Source organism: Rhinolophus ferrumequinum, chromosome 10 (assembly GCF_004115265.2).
Source record: "Rhinolophus ferrumequinum isolate MPI-CBG mRhiFer1 chromosome 10, mRhiFer1_v1.p, whole genome shotgun sequence".
In the NCBI taxonomy this organism is placed as follows: Eukaryota; Metazoa; Chordata; class Mammalia; order Chiroptera; family Rhinolophidae; genus Rhinolophus; species Rhinolophus ferrumequinum.
This window is the reverse complement of record NC_046293.1, coordinates 29,601-36,994: the sequence shown is the minus strand read 5'-3', so window position 1 is coordinate 36,994 and position 7,394 is coordinate 29,601. Positions and strand designations below refer to the sequence as shown.

The window sequence follows — 7,394 nt, the reverse complement described above, 5'->3', positions numbered from 1 at the left end:
CAAGTTAGTGAGTAGACATTGCACTCCTCACAAAGTGAGCACCCCAATAAGTCTACTACCCTCTGACACCGTAGTCAGCTACTACAATACCATTGACTATATTTCTTATGCTGCACTTTATGTCCCATGGCTATATTTTTAAAAAATTATAGTTCACATTCGATATTATTTTATATTAATTTCAGGTGTGCAGTGCAGTGGTTAGACATTTATGTAAGTTATGAAGTGATCCCCCGATAGGTCTAGTACCCTTCTGACACCATACATAGTCTTTACAACATAAAAGGATGGAACGCGCCATGAATTTGTGTGGCGTCCTTGAGCCGGGGCCAGGCTAATCTTCTCGGCATGGTTCCAAGTTTAATATATGTGCTGTCAAAGTGAACACCCTGTGCTCCTTTTAAAATTGCGTTGTGTGTCTTCCTGTTGTTCAGCTGTATAAATACTTCATATATTAGGACTAAAGTTAGGGGATAGGAATTAGGGATTAGGGGTCAGGGTAGGGTTCAGGATCAGGGTTAGAGGGTCAGGGTTTAGGGTTTCAGGGTCAGTGTCAAGGATTTAGGGGTCCAGGGTTAGGGTTATTAGGATTTGTGGTTAGAGGTTTGGGGGTTAGGGTGAGGGTTACTTCAGCATTAGGTTTAAGCCTCACTGGCCCACTTCCCCTTCCCCTTTTCATCTCTCTGAGGCTTCTAGGAAGGGCAGGACTCACCTAGGATCACACGAGTCAGGGGTGGAGTGGACCATTGGTTCTCTGCCCCCAGTCCTGGACTCTGTTAGAAGAATGAAATGTTGCACTGGGCACTGTTTCAAGTCCTATCCAATCCCATTCCAGGGTTGTGCAGGGCCTGAGTCATGCACAGGCAGTTTCCACCTGCCCTCACACTGGGGAACGGGTGGTGCCGGCACCACTGTGCCTGGGTAGCGCCAGGTTCCAGCTCAGCCCTGGCACATGAGGGCACTCAGTAAATATGTGTGGATTTATACAGGACTGGGTGCAATGACCTGCCAGCCCCCAGGTACAGCTCCCTGAGGGCTAGTGGGCCCTCTTGGGACTGGCTGGGTCCTTCGTCCCTTCCAATTGCGCAGCAGGAGACAGTCATGTCTCAGGCAGGACGGCTCCAGGCCTCTGACCATCCAGGGAGGCATTGCAGTCCTCCAGCTCAGGACAGCCAGGCCCTGTCGAGCCCCCAGGCCCAGTTACTGAAGCTGACCATGGTGCTGGGCAATTGAACAGCTACCTGGGCAGTGTCGACAGCCCCTTGGGATGTTTCAATTCCCAACATCCATGTGGTGAGACAAGCACCTTCTCCCTCACAGCCTCAGCCTCCAAGAGAGGTGAGAACGCTGCAATCATTAAACGTGGCCTGGCCACAACAGCCACACAGCAGCCCGTGGCCCCGCAATCCTTTGGCCTCTCGGTGGTAACAAGCCTCTGACGTGCACATTCAGTGAGGATCACAGATGTGGGTCCAGCTGCGCCTCCCAGCGGACAGTCGCACACTGAGGCCAACGAGAGTGTGAGAACCGGGACCTGCCAGGCTCAATCCCACCCTTGAACTTGCCTCTTGCAAGCACTGATTTACTTCTGCCATTACAAAGTATTAATTTGTTTTACTTCAGTAGGTGTGTCCAGTCCCTTGCAATCAACAAAGTCCTGGCTGACACAGCAGAATCAGTAACCCCTGAGACTCCCTCTGGACGGTGTCCTCACTGGGCGGGGCACATGGAGGGGGACATGAGGACACCGGGTGGGGTCAGACCTTCAGGGACCTGCGGACCGGCTCCCTGTTCCTTCCCTGTCTCAGGAGAGGGAACCCCAGGACAAGAGGAGAACCCTCAGGGGAAGAGGTCCTGGATGGCTAATTGGTCTGTTTGTGTTTCCCATATTTTAGGGTCTGTTTTGTTAATGTGGGTGTCCACTAGGAAATCACCCATTTCCTCTACATTTACATTTTGATGCAATAGGTTTCTCTTAATTGACTTTTAATTTTTCTTCTCTTTATAGTTTTTTACAGAATTATTACAATTAATGAACAAATGCCGATGCATTATTATTCACTAAAGTCTGTATTTTATTCAGGTTCCCACATTCAGATCAGGTTCAGTCTCAGTGCTGGTGCCTCTTTCTGTTAAAACCCGCACCTGTCATCCAACCAGACAGGTTACTGCTAACAGCTGGGGTACCTGGTGAGTGAATTGGGGTGTTATGATAGGAAATGAGACCAGGAGAACATGAGGCCTGATAAAGTCTCAACGCTGTGCTGATGATGGAGACTTTACTCTCTAGCCCGAGTGAAGCTGTTGGTAGTTGTAGGCACAGGAAGTAACAGGATTAGATCCTAACTTAGAAAGATGTAGCTGGTCACAGTGTGGAGGTTGCACTGGATGAGAGAAGGACGGGAGCAGGGAGACCAGTGAGAAGAGCGGTGAGAGGCGCTCTGGCCTGAGCTGACACAAGGGCCCTGAATTTGGAGATGAGCGGGGTGAGAAGACCAGAGAGGGGCTGTGGTGAGCACCGCCCTGAGGATGAAGCTGGCACAGATGCCAGAGTCAGCACTCGGGACTGTGGCTGTGTGGACACCAACAGGAGAGCTCATTCTGCCACCAGGAGACTATTTGCTAAACGCTTGATCCTTCCAGCCCATAGAGGTAGAGAAAGGACTGAGAAGGGGAGAGGGAGGGGGAGTGAGGGCCCATCACATGTGGGGCAGGAGCTGACCTGCATCACCTCACTGACCTCACAGCCACCGGAGAGGGAGCGGTTATCCCCACCTGACAGGTGAGGAGACTGACTTTCCATGTCTCTGTCTGAAGTCACACAGCTGGTACTTGGAGGGTACAGAAGCCAGCTCTGCGCCTGTCTGAGTCTCAGGCACCCCTCCATAGGGAAAGTGTCACCCCAGACTCCATTCTGAGCAGCCAGGAAGCTCTTGTTAGTTGCGACCTCAGAGGAAGGGAACATGGGGAAGCAGACCGGTGCTTGGGGCTGAGGAGGAAGAGATTTTAAAAGGCCAGAGCACAGGCATCGCATAGCTGTGGGGGAGTCACTATCATAGTATCTGGTACTGCTTGTCCTCCTGTGGAGGGCCAGGCCACCACCTCCCTTCCCACCTGTCCCCGTCCCCATCTCAAAACCAGCCTGGGTGAGTGCCTGGCACGCTGCACCATTATCTTACGTGCAGATTTTCCTCAGTGGAATGACCAGGATTCCACCCAACGCTGCAAGGACTGTTTGGATCGCTCTATTTGTCCAGGCTCTCCTGTGTGCAAGCCCTAAGGGCCCTTTTCGGCCTCGGTCCTGGACTCAGGACTGTGTTAGAATCAGTCTCCCGTTTAAGTACCATGTGAAATGGAGATAAGACTCGTCTCTGCTTTATCTGGAAACGGGGAGCAATGGGTGAAATGAGGCCTGTGAAGGGCCTGAAACAGGATTTATCTCACAGTGAGCTTAATCCCAGGAACTAGGTTCTCATTATAACGAAGAGCAAGGAAACGCCCTTCTCTGCTGCCATCTAGTGTGAGTTTTAAGAATAACAACTGTTTCTATGTCACCTGCAAAAGGTATTGTCTGCTGCCATCTCCTTTGTATTTAGGGAATAACACCTGAGTGGAGGTCAGGAAAAGCTCTTCATTCCAAAAGCTTCTGAGCCAAGGTGTCAGACCCAGGGCTGTGCCCCCGGTGCAGTCATCTGTGCCCTGGAAGCTGCCTGCTGGAATGTGGAGTCCTGGAGGTGAAACCTGGCACTGGGCTTGGCACACCTGAATTAACTGCCTTCTAGCCTGGCTCTTACTTATGCTGCCTTATGCCACCCTCCCCTCCAGGCTCCCGACCTTCCCCAGGGCCGTTTTTGAACTCCCAGTGTGCTTAGAGAGCCTCTGTAAGTCACCACATCTGGGGGAGTGGGGTTCAATCCAAAGATTTATTTTGCACGTAAGAGAGGCAGCCCAGGAGGACCAGGCCAAAAGGAACCCAGGTCCGAGAGCTGAAAGGTTGGGTATGGAAAGACCACAGGGAGGCCAAACGAGTCCCGGGTTCATGCTGCCCACGCAGCTCAGCCAGTGGACCTACACAGGAGCTGGGTCATAGAATAAGCGTTTATTATCAGAGCACAGGTGGTCTGAGAAGGCAGCCGGTTAACACCTCCAAAAACTGCTGTAACATTCTCAGACCAGCCTGGGATATTTAAGGGGAAATCTGGGCGTTCCTCCAGAGGCCACGTGATGGTTCCAGGCGTCTGCATGGAGCCTTCCTTCTGGCGATGTTGTTCTCCAATGTGGTCACCAACCAGGAGCAGTGATGACAGTAACCTGGAAGGAATGCTAGGCCATAAGGATTGTGATCAGTAAGCAGAGGGACACAAGTTTCAGGGTAATTATCTAAAGCAGGGAACTGGGACAGGGCACATTCCAAGGCCAAACCGCAGGGGTGGGGTGGGGGTTGATCAATTGTTAAGCTCTAGGGCAGGGAGAGGCTAGGCCTCTTTTGTGGCGTCCCAACCAGGCCCTGTTTAAATTGCCCCGTCTTATGTTCATTTTATTTCTATAAAATCAGTAAGGTTAGATTAGAGAGGAAACAAATAACTATATTATAAAGATAATTTTTAAATCCAGGGATACGGGTGACAGGGGCTCTTGCTACTTCCTGCTGAGAGGGCTTAGTCCTTGCATATGGACAACAGAGTTCTTTGCTGTTCAGTTCCAGCAGGAAGGGGATTATGGAGGAAAGGTCCTCTGGTTGAGCGGCTGCTGGCCTGGCTTGTCATCCTCGGGAGGGACAAGTTGGAACCCTGGCGGATGGCCATCTGGAGATGAAAACTGCTGTGTTTCAGATGATACAGACTTGTCTGTTTGAAGGGGAGCTTAAGGTCTTCAGCTGGCTCACAGGACAGGAGTGACAGTCTTCCTTCTGGGGAGTCCTGTGGGGACTTAAATGACACAGGTTTGATTCGAGGGAAGTGGACCCAGCCACCGACTCTCTGCAGCTCAACAACAGTTGGGGGCTCGGGAAAACTGCAAAGTGTCCGTTTCATTTCTGAGCTAACTGATCTGTTAGAGACCCCTCCCCCTCTAGGCTCTCAGTAGTATTTGGCCTCCTGGCTTTCTGGGGCTGCAATATGTAGAGGGGTTACAATATGTATGGGGGAGGTACTGGTCCCCTGTATTTCCTAAGTGCCTGCTGAACCTCTCCCAAGTTAACAACACAGGACACAACAGAATTGAGGTCACCACCTAAAGCAACGGGCAGCAATTACGTCCAGGCCTAGAGGTCTCCTCACAGAACTTCTCCAGAGCCCTTTTTACCTCTGATTTGTTCATTTTATATTTTCTCTGTGGTATAGACCATTGGTAAGGAACAGGCTGAGTAAAATGAGCCCAAGTCTAGGGGCTCTCTTTATCGTTATAACCAAGCAGATTTTAGAGGAAGAAATAGGTCTAGAGTGAGCAGTCAAGACAGAATAAATGGCTCCCATATCAATCGGGGAACTAACAGGCTTACCTGCCACAACAAGGGTCACCCGCAGGTCCTCCTCTGTGATGAGCATGAGCTCTTTCTTCTGAGGAGCCACTGGGCACTTTAGGTCCCTCAGTCAATTACAGCCACTTGCAGGGAAGGACTTGGTCCCTGCTCCCTTCAGAACAGGGGACAGTCCCTCCTCCAGTGCCCTTCAGTTTGCACAGTGGGCATGGCTGCTTTGCAGGATTCGAACACGCCTTACCCCAGTGGCTTGGGCTTCCACGTCTAAAGCAGGCTCCTTTTCCTTTCTGGGGCTGCTGGGGTGGCCCTGAGGTGGCCCTGGCCTTGGCCTGTCTATTAACTGCCGCCAGAAATCTGGCCTGCCTCTGGCCTCATCTACAGTCTCACTATTCCTTTCTTTCCTCCTTTTCCCTGTCTCGGTTGTTAAAGACATATGAACAAACCCCCTGTCCTTCTTTTAGGATGTGAGCCTCTATCAGGAATGTAACAGCAGACCAGAAGCATTGTATTACTTTGCCAGGTTAGGAAAACAAGCTTCCTTATATTGGTCTATATGTGACACTGAGGAGAACACATAAACTGCAGCAGTCCTAACATACGGACGTTTACATAACTATTAGCAAACCTCAGTTCTTAGATTTATTTTTCCTGAGTAACTGAAGATCTAATTAAGACAATACATAGAAAATTATTTTCATGACACATATAATCTTTGCTTTCAGACAGAAAACTTTTCTATAATATCATTAGCAGACCAATAGTCTAACAAACTTTTTTTGTATTTAGCAGAGAGAGAAAACTTAACTAATTTTGTACCACCTTACTTTTGATCCTTAAATTTATTTAAGTCACATTTAGTTTAACCATATATAGAATTTCTTCAAGATTTTCCTTCACAAACCTTCTATAATTTTCCCAGTCCCTCTTGGTTTGTCTCCTCTCACTCATTCAGAAATAATCATCCTTAGTACAAACTCCTTTCTTTCTTTTCCTTCAAAAATGTACTTTTGGGCCGGCCCGGTGGCTCAGGCGGTTAGAGCTCCATGCTCCTAACTCCAAAGGCTGCCGGTTCGATTCCCACATGGGCCAGTGGGCTCTCAACCACAAGGTTGCCAGTTCAATTCCTCGAGTCCCGCAAGGGATTGGTGGGCTCTGCCCCCTGCAACTAAGATTGAACACGGCACCTTGAGCTGAGCTGCCACGGAGCTCCAGGATGGCTCAGTTGGTTGGAGCATGGGCTCTCAACCACAAGGTTGCCAGTTCGACTCCCGCAAGGGATGGTGGGCTGTGCCCCCTGCAACTAGCAACGGCAACTGGACCTGGAGCTGAGCTGTGCCCTCCACAACTAAGACTGAAAGAACAACTTAAAGCTGAACTAAGATTGAAAGAACAACAACTTGACTTGGAAAAAAGTCCTGGAAGTACACACTGTTCCCCAATAAAGTCCTGTTCCCCTTCCCCCCCCCAAAAAAAGTACTTTTATACCCTATGCATTTCTTGAAAATAATACATCATTTCCTTACATTTTAATGAAAATCCATAATCTTCAGAGCCTTAATTTTTACTGACAACTAAAAGCAAGTATCCAATATTTCCATTAGCAAATCCACAAACACATTTTGCAATCTTTAGAAGTATAGGTTTTTGTTAGCAATATATCTACCAATTTTTTAAAATTATATTTTAAAGAAAATTAAAAAACACATTTACTGACATCATAAGTTAGCTTTCAGATTTCCTGTGACAAGAAACTATAAAGTAGGTAAACTCAGACTCATACAATAATTAATATTTCAGCATTTTGTTATTTTTTTTAAAAAAAGATTTTATGGAGGAAGGGGAACAGGACTTTATTGGGGAACAGTGTGTACTTCCAGGACTTTTTCCAAGTCAAGTTGTTGTCCTTTCAATCCAG

General features: G+C 48.7%; 1 non-coding gene across 1 annotated transcript; it reads right to left on the bottom strand.

Annotated features, from left to right (window-relative positions):
• Positions 1-281: 281 nt before the first annotated feature.
• Positions 282-388, bottom strand: LOC117029545 (U6 spliceosomal RNA). The gene has a single exon (XR_004424280.1). It is a non-coding gene; the product is annotated as a U6 spliceosomal RNA (small nuclear RNA).
• Between the last annotated feature and the right edge of the window lie 7,006 nt (positions 389-7,394).